Raw genomic sequence first — 14,445 nt, forward strand, 5'->3', positions numbered from 1 at the left:
CTTCTTGTCTGTACAACTTCCAGTATAGTAGGTCTCTAAGTCTTTTGATTCCCCTACTGCAAAGTGAATGGAGGAAGGGTATCTGAGATGTCCTGAGCATTTGCAATACCCTGATATGACCAAAAGCAGGCATATTTCTGCTGTGAGTGCTTTTTGTCATGAGGCATCTTGATTAATAAAATAGAATAACAAAGGAAAAGTCTAGAGGACAAATATCATATGGACTACAACATTACTAAAGATAATTTTTAGCATGTCGTTGTGAGCAGAACATAAAGGTACTGGGAAAGGGAAGGAAGATTAAGGGATGGAAGGTCTTTCTCTCTTGCCTCTCCCTCTTACTGCTCTAAGCACTCATAGCAGACAGATTTTTTATATATTTTTTTTCTATATAAAACATTGAAATTGAAAACTGCATTGACTGCAATTCCCATAGTATGCAGCTCCCAGGATAATGGGCTGAACATTTTCCTCCTTTGTTTATTTAATGAGAATACTTATCTTTCATTTTCCGTACTGAAGCAGGTGTTGGGTTAATCTTTCAACTCCTGCAGAGGACACGAGCAAGACAGTAATGGAGTTACTATGAAGTGACAGCATCATTCACCCATTACTATGTCTCATTCTTCAGTTATTGCAATGTAGTCATAGAACACCCCTCAAAGTTAGAGATACAGTTGCAGACAAAGGTCAAAGGGAGATAATTTACAATCCAGCAGTTTATTTGTTCCTTCGAGTTATGAGAGAAAAAAAAATGCTCACACTTATCCTACTTTCTTCAGCAACAACATTGAACAAGCACCAACAGACCTCAGCTTATAGAGGGAACTTACGACCCTGCAAGTCCTGCCAGATTCATATGTGCGTAAATTAAAGCTTTATGAGTCAATCCAAAGCCAGATGAAACTACTTATTTCTTTTGATTTCAATCAATTGGGAATTAAGACTTACCTCAAGAGAGCTCTAAATCATTAAGATAACATTAGCTACTACCTCTCTTTTTTCACCTCGGTATCGTGTTGTGAAAAGTGCTCAGTCTCTTAAACAATGACATCACGTTTATTCAAACCAAGGAACAGGCCTTGTACTAAGTGGAAAGCCTTTTCCACACATTTGTTCAAACGAAAGCCAAAGGTCTATGATTCCGTAAGGGGTGGAAGGAGTGGAAGAATGATTCCATAATTCCTAACTATGTTATTATTTTGCTAGTCTTTGAACTTCTGCAAATAAATTGGACTCCAGGAATAGTTCTAGGAAACAGCAATACATTATGTTCTAAATACCTTTTCAGGTATTTGGATATGGAGAGAGTATTTGAATAATACTGTTTAACAACTCTAGTGTTTTCAGCCACGTCTACACAGAGTGATCTAGTTGAAAACAAATGGAAATAAGCAGAGTTAAAGCACGCATACTGTGAGCAGTGGTGTGTTTATGCTATCCTCACACATACCAAACAAGCAAGTTTACCTGCTTTTTTATTTGCTGTTTACCCTTTTGCAGCATGTACTCTACAACTCCTTAACATGTATTGGCATGTCTGACCCCTGTGTGAAAGATGAAAAGGATTCTTTGCTTCACTCCATGTGTGCCAGGCATTAGACACACACAAAGCAAAGCAGTAAATTATTCTTCTGATTTGGTAATGCTACCTCCTGACTTGAGAATACTTCTGCTCCTTTTCTACTTGTTTTACAAAGGAAAAGAAAGTAAACAGAGAAAGGAACAATGAACAAAGATCTGTATGTACATGGCTTTGTTTGGCTTCAAACAAGATTATTTTTTTTTCTTATCTTTAAGAATTAGGATATGAAATGCAGAACGAAGGACCGTGCAAGTAAGATGGAAAGAGCAATACCCAATTTTCTCCTGGCCTAACTCTAAAGCAGACAGTACCTTCCATTTGCAAATTCCTGGTCCAGTTGAAGTGGAAATTTTAGTTACAGTTATTTTGTTTCATAGTGGCCAGTCTGAAACACCTGCCACCAAGTTGACAGAAATATTCACAACTGGAATGAAATTAAATTTGTTCAAGCAGATACAGTACTACAGAGCACTTCATCACTTGAAGGAACACAGTCAGATGACAACATCTTCATGTAGTGACTCAAAAGTGGCACTTGAATAACTCATTTTTGCAACCCAAATACACTTCTCTAATGGACACTTCTAAAATATATTTTCCCTTTGAACTGATTTGTTTGACCTTACTGCAAGCTTGCTGAGTCGGAACAGTGGGTGACTCCCAAGTGCGTACACCTGCATGGCCAATTAACCCCACACGCCTGAGCCAGGCTCGGCACATGGAGATCCACCTGGGGTGGAAACAGGCAGTTACAAAAACCCAGACATTGATGAAAGGAGGTGAAGCCAGAGATGGGGCTGAAACAAGCTTCTAAAAACTGTTTAAGTGGATGAAAGAGCAAACATTATAAAAAGCTAAGCTTTTTAGATAGTCAGGCTTGAGAAAGCTGCTTGAAAGGGTTAATAACTGAAATTGCAGTAACTTAATTTTGCAAATAAAAGTCTATTAACCTAAGTTGCAAGGGAGCTAGTTTGAAATAATAAATAAAGCATAAATACGTATGTAAAAAAGGTAATGGAAAATGTTTACTGTGTGAGTCAGTCAAATTTTGCTGTTGCACAGAGAAGTACAAACTCATATTAACTTCATAAAAGACGCTATTCATTTATGAAACATGTTTTATTTGTTGTTCATTTACTAAAGCTGCCTCAGGATTTTTTACAAATACAAATAAACTGTCCTGGTTTACTAACATATTGTGGAGAAGTAGGTAAACCTTTAAATGAAAGCTTTAAAAGGCTGAAAAAGCAAACCAATACTTTAAATGTAAATTAACTCAGGTTAGAGGGATCTGATGTTTCAATGTCAGGAATTCAGCATGAGAAAAAAAATATTTTCATATATTACTGGAAGAAAACCGCAGCTGCAGAAATGGTGCTGTTTGTTTCGATTTCTAAAGAAGAGCTAGAAACCTCCTAAGGAGAAAAAAGAAAAAAACCAAAACAACAACCCAAATCCATAGTTTGTATTGTATACAGTTTCAAAAAGGTAGGACATGTCACTATCCCTGCCAGAGCCACAGAGGGTCTGTGTGGACGAGTGTGTGCAGGCTGACGCGTTTTGTGCAGGTCCTGGTCCAGGCTGTTGAAGTGCAAATCATCTGCTCTTCAGAGTGTGCACCAGGGCTCTGCCTCAGCTGTTATGCACAAATATTGGGGGCTGGGGGAGGGGTGTAACTTTTTTCACAGAACTCTTGTATTAACCATGGAAGTGGTACCAACTTGCTAGGCCTCCATTATTCAAAGAGGTTGCTATTTTAGGAAGGGTATGGCAGCATCCAGCTTTGTCCAAGATGTTGGTCATTTAGGAGACAGTACTGAGACAGAAGAGTACTGTTGCTGTTACAAAATATAAATTGAACCAAAGTTAGATCATACTACTGGTATCTGAGTTACAGAAATATTAGAAATTAAAAGAAGTAAAATAAGAACTTTCAAAACAAGACATTTCACAGTCGCAGGAGATGCTCTAACAAATCCCTTTGGATAGCATAGCAAAAAGTTGTACTGCTAGTTCCTTACCCCAGAATAACTTGTCATAATAAGAAATTTTGTATGTGTTTAAGACTAGATTCTGACACCTAAGGAAAGATGCAGTGTCCCCCTAAACTAAATTCATAATCTTAGTTTTTAGTGTGTATAATCCAGGCTTGTTTTGCACAGCATATTCATGGATTTAGTATGTACATGGTTGATGACAGTGTTCACAAACAATATTTTTTCATGCCTTGATCCATCCTAAGTAAATTAAATTAAGGGGAAAATATATGATCCTGCAATTAAAAATTAAATTATGATCATGGTAATATTAAAATAGAACACATTAATGCTGCTTAGACAATGCTAATTTTGACTGCTTCTAATTTTTAAGTGCTTGACTTAATTTATAATTATTATTATTAACTTATTGTTAATCAATTTTACTTCAATTTTAACATGCACATTTGCATGAAACTTCCTGCATTCACAAAAAGAAAATCTGCTGGATAAAAACAGATTTTAACCATATGGAAGTATAGTTATGGTTTACACACATGCAAGGGGTCATCAGCAATACCAGACCTTTAGATCTACTTTCTTAAGCCTTTACTAGTTAAGTTCAAAGAGCAAGAGAAAACCAGAGAAGGCTATTTTTGCCAGCTTGAACCACCTACTTTGACAGCGCGTTTCACAGGTGTTTGCAGAGTATCTGTAAACCTCAGCACTCATCTGCTGGGTCCTACAGTGCAGTTTGGGGAGTGAGGCAGCTTTACTTGCTACATTCTGCTGCTGGTTCCCGTAGTATTATTCCTTCATTCATATCCTGTAAGATGCCCCTGCCTGCAGCCTGCCCCATCAAGCCCTTCCAACTGCCTCTGCTGCTGGCTCTGCTCTATTTCTCATTCGTTTGTGTTCAGGTCAGGTTGCCTTCTGCTTCTTATTTTCACTGCCTGGGTATCGTTAGTTGGAAGGCAAAGTACAGCCAGCCTCTGGCCTGGCACTGCGAGGGCCTCAGCTCCTTGCTCAGAACTGGGGAATCTTCAGATGGCTTCACCGCCAACCTCCAGCAGAGCATCTGCAAACAGGCAGATCTGTACAAGAGCAACAGAGATTATTCCCTGAGGCTGCAACGACAGAGAGCCCCTTTACTGACCCTTGCTTTAAAATATGGAAGGCAACGTTTCAACAACATGACTATGAGAATTTAGTAAGGGCAAGGCAAAATCTTTCCCCCTAAGTGGATCTTGGAAATTAATTACCTCTTATTCAGCATCTCTTCTTTCTAGAACTTTCATGTCTACTGTGTACAGAAGGGACTCTGTGGGAAAAGTGTTTTGTCACTGAGGTGAACCGATCAGCTGGAGCCTGTTGCACCTGATGTTTTTCATGATCCCATAGCACATTCTGCATCTGTCATTGGAAGATTCCTTCAAAAGAATTAAGCCCACTCTGGCTTTATTCATTTGGTTTTCTTCCTGTTGTAGGAAAAAATATGTATGACAAACTTCCTTGGTATGACCTTGTACCTTAGACACAACAAGGTTTTTCTGTTGGGAAGTTTTCTTTCCCACTTGCTATGAAGTCAGCCTTTTGGCATTCTTGTAGCATTTTCTATTTTTGCTTCGCCTAAAGTTAAGTCAGAGATAATTTTCTTCGCTCACAGATCTTGTTAAATTTTGCTATTAAGGTTTTTGTCTTTCATGCCACAAAATGTATTTGTCTTGCATTTACTTCAGACTCCCCTTCATGACTCTATTTATTTCAGCTTAACATTAAAGTTCTCTTTAATCTCAGCAGAAGCCACATTAGTTCAGCTCAACAGTTTGTGCTAGCCTATTATCCCACCGCTAGCAGCAGATACTTGGAGAAGACTAAAACAGGGCAAGCCTTTAGTCATGCTTTCCCAGACTACCCTCTCATCAACCAAGAGTATTTTGAACACTAAATTATTTCCAATTCAACTACAATTTACTTGCTTATTTTGATACATACAACTGGCAATATATGTTCTACTAAAATTATTTTCAGGAGCAAAATTTAACTTAGTTCCCTTTCTTTTATTTTAGATGCCCCTTTTTGCATGAGGAAGATGCCACAAAGAGACATAGTCACCATTGAATTCGTAAGATAATTGAAGGCGTAAGGGTAAGAGCTGAATGCTTTTATCTTGTCACACTGTCCACTGAGATTAATCTTTAATGCCTTATCATTCTATAGTGCACTTTGGATTGACTCAATAATGACATTAGAGCTGTCCATACAGTGCAAGCTTTAAGTAAAGTGCAAGCTTAAGTGCAAGCTTAAGTGAAAGAGAAGTTGAATATAATGAAAGTAGAAACAACAAAAGAATTAGGGTGTCTAAGAGGCTCTTTTTTCATATTGTCATGTGTAGTAGTGATTCAAGAAAAGTAATGAAGAGAATGACACAGCAAAAAGACCAGTGGGTATTTTGGTTAGTTTCTGGTACAACTAAGGAAACCACAAAACCACATCACTCTCTAGTCTGCTCAACCGGTTACAACAGTTTCTAGAACTGTAAACCACAAGAATAAAGCTTTAGCTCATTCTCAGGAATTAACCTAGATTGCTTTCAGAACATTATTAACATTTAAAAGTAACATCTTGGTGCCTGGGTGTGACATGAAGCAAGCCATACAAGCACTGGTTCTGTGTATGGCTCATCAACTGTAAAAACTTAACTCTGACTATGTGCCACTTCTTCCAGGAGGAGTAAAATGACTTCTGATTCCTGCAAGAATCAACACAGCTGCTAGACATATTTTATGTCATGCTACAAAGGGAAAAGACAATTATCAGTGCATCTAAATAATCAAGTTTTATTTTCATGTATCAGCTGTTTCACAAAATAAATAATTAATAACACAAATTGAGGAAAATGATTGTTCTCTATTCTTGGCAGCTTTTAAGTGACTGTGTGTAGCTAGGCCTGATGACTGCTGTTTGTTGTCTACTAATTTTGTTTTCTTTGCTTAAAAGGTATACCATGACCTTATGCCTACGCATAAAAAAAAAAAAAAGCAAATCCTACCTATTTAGAAGGGTAGCCCTACACCAGTACTGGCCACACAGACAGTCCCTCCACAATCAGCTATATTGGCTTGTGGATATGCAAGAGCAGAGTTGTGTAAACAGCTGCAGCACAGCCAAGAATTCAAGAGCATAGCTGGAAATGTTTTCTGCTTCTAAAAATGTCTGAACCTTGCAAATATAATTAAACCTTTCTGTAAATGGAAAGCAAAAGAATGGCATTTTTCTTTGACGTAGATCATAGTCAAACAGCTCCTAGTTGTAAGTATAGCAATACTTTAAATCCGTAACTGCAGTCTTTATGCTGTAAGTAACCTAGAAGCAGTTCTGTGTTTGACATCTGTAACAAAATGACTGATTAGCATTCTTCCTACTGCAAATCCTGTCAGTTCTTCTTTTTCCACCTACCTAAAAAAAGTAAAGATTATCTAGAAATTAGCTCGTAGATTATTGTATACAAACAGTGATCTGTTGACCAAATACCTGTCAGGAACTGAGATTTTTTTTGTCTCCATTTATGAATCTTTTCATAACATAATGAGTAGAGCAAATACATATTGATGTTCCAGATAACTGTACGTGATGACCAATATTTTTTTGTGTGGTCATGATTCAGCAAATTAAAAAATGAGGAAAACCAATGTTGTTTAGGATAGCCAAAGCCAGAAAGACATGAGATAATATCAGAATGATCTAATAATGATAGGTGACTAATACTGAAATATCTAGGTCCTTCAGCTTTTCCTAAAGATCAATAAGAATATGATACAGCACAATAATTCAGTTCTGAGATTTATTTGTTTATTTAGCAAGGGATTGCCTGAAATGGTGGCAATCTGCAGAATGTCTATGACCTGTTCCAAAATGTGCTCAAGGCTAGTCCTCCATTTGGGTGTGATTCCTAGGGAAACAGATAGAGCTTATGTGGCAGTCTAGCTACGCAATCACAATTGCCCCTTAAACTTACTTAATTACTCTTAAATTACTTAAACTCTTAATTACTGCTTAGTAAGAAATATTTTTGAAGTCTTCTGTTAATCATCACTAGAGTAGATGATAGCTTAATATATTCATTGTTCAAGAAAGCAAACATTTAAATTATTACGTCAGAGCTTTGCAGGGTACAATTGAACAAAGTGTGTTAGTCCTCATTTCCTACAGGAGCATTCAAGTAGTCTTCTGTTGACAAAACAACATCTTCCAAAAAACAAAGGCAGTTTTAGAAGACTGAAGAATAGCTTTCCTAGTCTAAGTGTCTGACTATAAATTATAATTGAGTGCTATATGGTCAAGTAAAAAAGGAAAAAATTTCCGTGTACTACTTTCTGAGCAATTTTCTGGGCAATTTTTAATAAAGAAAGAGCTCTTAGGGAGCTCTCTTTATAAGATGTTCTAATTAAGTATTAAAATCTACCATATAGAATGTAATCTGTGGAACTGTTTTATCTAATTACCTTTACACTACTGATGTTAGTGGTTATTGCAAAACATTTAATATTGCAGTTAGTATGTTATTTAAAATGAAATCTAAAAATCACCAAGGAAAAACATTAATACTAATAATTGCCCCAAAAATACTCATAAAAATTGTCCTTGAAATGTTGACCTTCACAAAACTGAAATTAGGCTTACTGCCAAGGACTATTTTTGAATTGTGGAGAACTTACAGAGTATTCTCATGAACAAGATATAAGCCCTTTTGACGTTGTGAATGTAGAAGGTAGTTTTTTGAGGAGGGGGTGGCTTTTTTTTTTTTTTAATCAAACAGAATTGACCATTTAGTAAGCAGATGAGCCCATTTCTGAGCTTCCTTGTTAGAAACAGTTCTGGAACTCTGTGACGTAGGATGCTATTCAAGAAACATGTGATAGGCATTTAGCTTTCTAAAATGTGCAGCATGTGAGATGAACCAAGGCGAAGTAATTGCAATGCTTCCCAGGCCTTTTCATCTGAAGACTTCCAGTGCTTGTTGTGGCAAATCTCAGCTTGGCAGCTTTCCACCTCTACTGAAATAACTGCCTCATCTCTCTTCATTGGACATGCTTCCTTCCCTTTATTTCTACTTTAAACCTGGCCCTGAAGCTCCCAGATTTACTTTCTTTATCCTGTTGCTTATGCTATTTATATTCATAGGTCTGTACTATTTATGTTCATAGGTCTCTATTGTAGATACACCTTTGGAAACTTTTACTTTAGCGTGTCTTTCTTTAGATGACATATGGCTAGCCATCTAGGTGGCTTTTCTATGATGGGAAGGTACCCAAATGCAAATTTACTGGTGCATCTGTGTCCTCCTGCTGTGGTGAAACACCTGCTGGTGAAGGCACCCTGGGCTGTTGCTCCTGGCTCTCAGCATGGCAGAACTGCGTGTGCTCCCCTGGTCTCAGGGGACTCTGGTGTCTTGCCTCACTTCCCACAGCTCTATCTGCTACTTCTTTGTAGAAGGGGAACCAAAGAGGGTAGCTGACCCACAGCCACAGGATGTACATGCTCTCCCTTCCTCAGGATATCAGCAAACATTGTTTTTCTTCATCTCTGTCTCTTTACAGGCTCTTCTCAGTTTCTCCGCTCAGGGACATGATTGCAGCAAAATTTGTGCAGATGTGAGAAACTTTAGCTGGTGCAGTAAGTCTGCAGACCTCAGCAAAATAACTGAAAAAATATTCTTCCCATTTTGTCACCACTCCTGATTTTTTTTAAGTTTGTTAGAATCCCCCCTTCCTGTATTTTTTCCTAATTGGGGTCTTTTTTGACATCTACAATTATTGCTCTTTTCTGCCATACAGTTACTGATGCTCCACCATTTACCTAAAATAGTGTGTGAAGTTCCTTCCATAATTTCTGATAGTTTTTGAAAGCTTACTCTCATTATCTTCATCAGGTGATCCTTTGTCTTCATAGCTCACTCCTAGAATCATTTTCCCTGGCACAGCTATTTATTTAGCATATCCATTTTAGTGCTCAGATAAATCTATTTAAATGTTAATAAGCCTCTCTCCTCCCACCACCCAACTCAGACTCACAGAGTCTGTTTCTCAGTGCCAATGGGTGTCTCAAAAGAAATTAACCCATTGACTTAAGATAATACAAAATTAAATTACTAACTTGGTTATTCTTCATGTTCCATAAAAAGAATGAAGAAATCTTTCTTTCATGTTCAGTATCTTTACCTCCCATCAGCATTATTCAGCATCCTGGAGCTGTTTGGAAAGGAGATTGTGTCTATTGCATCCTACTCAGATGTAAAGATATTTAATTGAATTCAATCTCCCTCATCAAGTTTCAGCGGCACTAAAGATTTCTTTTTGCATGGCTGTGCATTGCATAATGCTTACCAAGCTTCTTGCACAGCTCAACAGAGTTATCGCATGGCCATCACAGAGTGAGTTGGAATTCTATTTCTCATCTCCTGGGACAATTTATTGCATGACATGGGAGAGTTTCTAATCTCAGTTATACTAAAATCAGTTATAATGCTCTGGGTGTTTACCAGCACAAGATCAGATCCTGACTCGTTCTTTTGTATTTTGTGCTTTTTTCCTCCTCATTTCCTTTTCATTATGAAACTTTCTGACATTGTCATAAATAGGTTATAAAATGATATATTTTTGCTAATGTGTTTTATATTTGGAAACTTCTGTGCAAAACAAAGTTAGTTCTTGTATAATGGGGCACGCGTACTTTTGTTCTATGTGCTCTGAATACTCACATTGTTAGCCACAAAAGCCTGGCTAAATCTAAGTTAAATTGTAGACATCTTAAATTCCTTTTTAATTATTAACGCAAATAATTGATCCTAAAACCCACTATCCCAAAAGCAGTATGCTGTAACGAGTCACTCTGCTTTTGAGGGGCATAGAATTTACTTCCCGTTTACTGTATGTTATGCATGACTTGGCAGCAAAAAAAAAGGAACTGCAAATGACTGCTTTTTCAACAACTCCTAGGAAACATTTTTTTATGTAAGAACATCGATCATGCAACTTACTGCTTGTTTGGGAATATAAATTTTACTTTCTCCCAAAGAGCAGGATAACTTGACTCAAGAATCCAAGGGTGCAAGTCACTGTGAGAAACATTTTCAACATTTTGGTCAACAAATCCAGCTTCCAGGCATTCAGAGGCTCTTTAAAACTTTTCCTTCCCAAGACATTCGCCAGGCCTTCCTATCAATTAAGTCCAGTCAACTCTTACTTTGAAAACTTCTTTGTCATGTTATAAGTGAATACATTTCTTAAGAAGTTTTCTGAACAGGTTTTGTTTTCCCTTTCCAGTTAGCAACAGAAGTAGAATTAGAATTGAATTATCTCGGTTGTGAGATTTTTCACCTTGTTCTTTAACCTAGCCTTTTAATGGAGGAAGCTATTAGTGGCAAGTTTATTAATGGAATACATGGAATAATTCCTCCCCACCCCCTAGTTTCCAAGAATTGTGCAGTTTTGTTTTCCAAAATAAAAAGTGGCTGCAGCAATTCACACTCTTTTTTCGCTTCCACACATAGAGAAGCCTGAAAACAACCTAAGCTTGACCTTCCCAAACTGGACCAAATATTGCTGTCATTTACACCCTAAAAATCAACATGAACAAAGCAGGAAGCAGAAAACAAGCGACCGACTAATCATTCTAACTGACTAATCTGTTTGCTCTAGTTACTATATCCACCCATTTTCCCTATTTTTCATTTGCTTCCACTTTGTATCAAATTAATGACGTGAACACCAACAAGTCTACCTACCATATCCAGGCTTTACAGCCTCGGCTAATCTTCCCAGTTCTTTTCATGCAAAACATCACAAAACATTTAGAACAGACCATTACATTTGGCCTGCAATTCACTTAGAACCCCTATTTGTCTGGCTAAATCAGTGAGCGGCTGTAAAATTGTATTTTTCAATAGGAGGGGGGTACTTCATAAAGATAGCAGGGGAGAGAGATGAGTAATATTCTCCAAGGGATAAACACAGGTCTCCCAAATCATCGAAGAATGATGTTATCCTAGAGGGAATAATCTCATGGTGCTCTATTTAGCAGAATATCATTCTGAAGTCTTGTGGAACGTATTATTTTACTGCTACAATACTTAGATTAGGAAGCAAATTTTTCTTTCTCAAAAATGAAAAAGGGCTGCCATTTTAATGCAATGCTGCAATGTTCAAGTTACTCTAAGAGCCCCTGGGTCTTGACAGCTTGGGGAGTAGTACAGCCAGGCTCCCAGGCACCAGTGAGAATATGATTCTTATCGATGCCAGCGGGCAAAGTAGAAAGAAATAGCAATATATGCTGAAAATAGGAAGAGTTTCCCTTGAAAAGCAGGGTCCTTGTTAAGGCTGGTCAGATGTTTGCTGCAAAACTGTTCTTCAGTGGCAGACTACTCTCATAAGTGGGGTTTTTTTTTATTTCTAAAATATATGTCTTATCTTCGGAAAACTGACTTTTCACTATTTAAAAAAAAAAAAATCCCTTACGGACATAGGAGGTATGTAAAACTGAAAACGGTCCAAAATTTTCTCTGTGAAAATAAAGGCCTTTTTTGTTCATGCCTAGTCCTTGCCTCACTTACCACTCCACAGTTATTAACAAACAGCAACCTTTGTTAGAAATTTGTTCTGGTTGAAAATGTGTCACGAGAACCTGCCTAAAAGCAGAAACTATCTAATAAATATTTTCCTTCTCATTTTTTAATTATTTTATTATTTTATCAATTTGCAGTGAAGTTCTCATTTATTGAGCAAAAATTTGAAACTTTGAGCAAATATTGAATAAATAGTTTTTGTTACTTGAAAACAGATCATGAGCTTTGCATCTTTATCTATGTAAGCATCAGTCCCCCACAACAACAACAAAGAAATCATTCACTAGCTTCTATTTTTATTCCACTGTTTTTATTTGTTATACATTCCTTTACAGCACCTCAAAGTCCCAGCGGCAAGTAAACAGAGAATAAAGAGATAATCCCTGCCTCAGGGTTTGTGATCTTCACAGGACTTTGCAGGCTGAAGCAAACAAGCTCTTCCACACTCTGCACCTTTGAGGTCCAATCCAGCTCTAGGCTGAGAGGAGCAGCATCATTAACTCAGGTCAGTAAGTGCTGCTGAAAGGCAGTGTGTGTTCCTGCTACCTGCACCCTTCTCGCTACACCTTCCAGGTGCACTCATAGCTCTCCATGAGAGACAATACAGGCATACCCTAGACATATAATATGAGCCATTAGACAAATTATATGTAAAGAGAGTTGATAAACAAGGAAAGAAGGGAGAATAAGTCAGCCTTGATAACCAAGCTACCATCCAGTTTCCGTAGGTGCTACAGTTACAGCTGAGTTCAAAGAAGCCATTTCCGAAAACAAGACAATTTTTTTGTGGATGCCTACGGGAAGGTCTCACACTGTGTTGAGAAGCACAAGAGCCTTTGGCTCACGTGCCTGGTTAAATCAGACATATGAATGTTTTGCCTTACAGAATGCTACAAAACAGCCGAAGCAGACCTTCTATTTTTCTGCAATACACTTCAGTTTGGTTGTATATGTTACAGACAGGAAATATTTATTCAACATTTGAGAAATGAACAGATCTGGACTTAGAAGACAGATTAAGTGTCTAGTTGTGGGGGGAAAGTTGCATGTTTGGGTTATTCCAGTATCATACCAAAAATCTGAAGAGGTTGGTTTGGAGGGTGTGGTTGTTGTGTGTTTGTGGTGTTTTTTTCTCCCAGGCATACCTCCTATGGTTGTCAATGAGACTTTTTGAATAAAAAGATTTCAAGATTCAGCCTGTGTTAGGTTGTAAAAATGATGCAAATGATTCTGTCATGCTATCCATAGCATCTTAGTATGTTTCAAGTAGCATGCTTTGGGAGGGAAGGGGTACAAAAGTTATCTATCTATATATTTGTAAATATGAAGCAAATTAAATTTGTATAGAAATATTTATCATATGCATTTGATTGACAGAAAGCAAAGGTATTTCTAGATACTGCATCTATGTGAATGTTTAAAAAGTTCAATTTATGAAAAAATGCTGTAATAGCTGCTGCCCTCAATAAACCTACATTTAATGCTTTTAAATATTGCCATTTATGCAGTGCAGTTAACATGAAAGATGTATTTGTGTACAGGTATGCACATATATAATATATAAATTAGGTTTTAAACATTTATTTCAAGTTTTATATTAAATTATTTTAAGGCACTACAGTACATACAGGGACTTATTTTTAGACTTTCAGTGTAATGTTATTAAACCAACCCCTGTCTCGGTCTCTCCATATTCTTATTCCCCTCCAGTTATGAAACCACAACAGAAATTTCGCAATCTAGTTTGAGTTTGCTTGACTTCTCTTGGCTGCAATTGGTGAAGAAGTAGAAACAGCACCTGATCTGCAACGTGCTGTGGGCAATATCTATTTGAATCTTCCATGATACTGACACCAATAAAAGGACCGAGCACTGACACCACTGCCTTACGACTACTAAGCCTTTTGAACAAGAGTTCAGAAGACCTCAAAACGGGGGGAAGATTTTCTTTGCTACTCTGAAAAACTGGATTCATACATTTGTGCCATTCTGTAGTCAAGAAAATGGGGCTGAGACATGTGAGGGCAGCTAAAGGCACAAAAACAAAGCAGTGCACACGACTTGTTCTGCAGATGTCATGCAAAGGGCACCTAACACTTCTGGTATGATGTACTTTTAGAATGGTAGTACTACTACAACGTCAATATAAACCCATTTCTACTTCTAACATAGCTGCAACTGGATGCCAAGTTTACAGTTAATACCTTGCAGTATTCATTTAGTGGGAAACTATTCAAAGGGTTCATAGACATTAAGAATGG

Source organism: Phaenicophaeus curvirostris, chromosome 7, assembly GCF_032191515.1.
Source record: "Phaenicophaeus curvirostris isolate KB17595 chromosome 7, BPBGC_Pcur_1.0, whole genome shotgun sequence".
Lineage (NCBI taxonomy): Eukaryota > Metazoa > Chordata > Aves > Cuculiformes > Cuculidae > Phaenicophaeus > Phaenicophaeus curvirostris.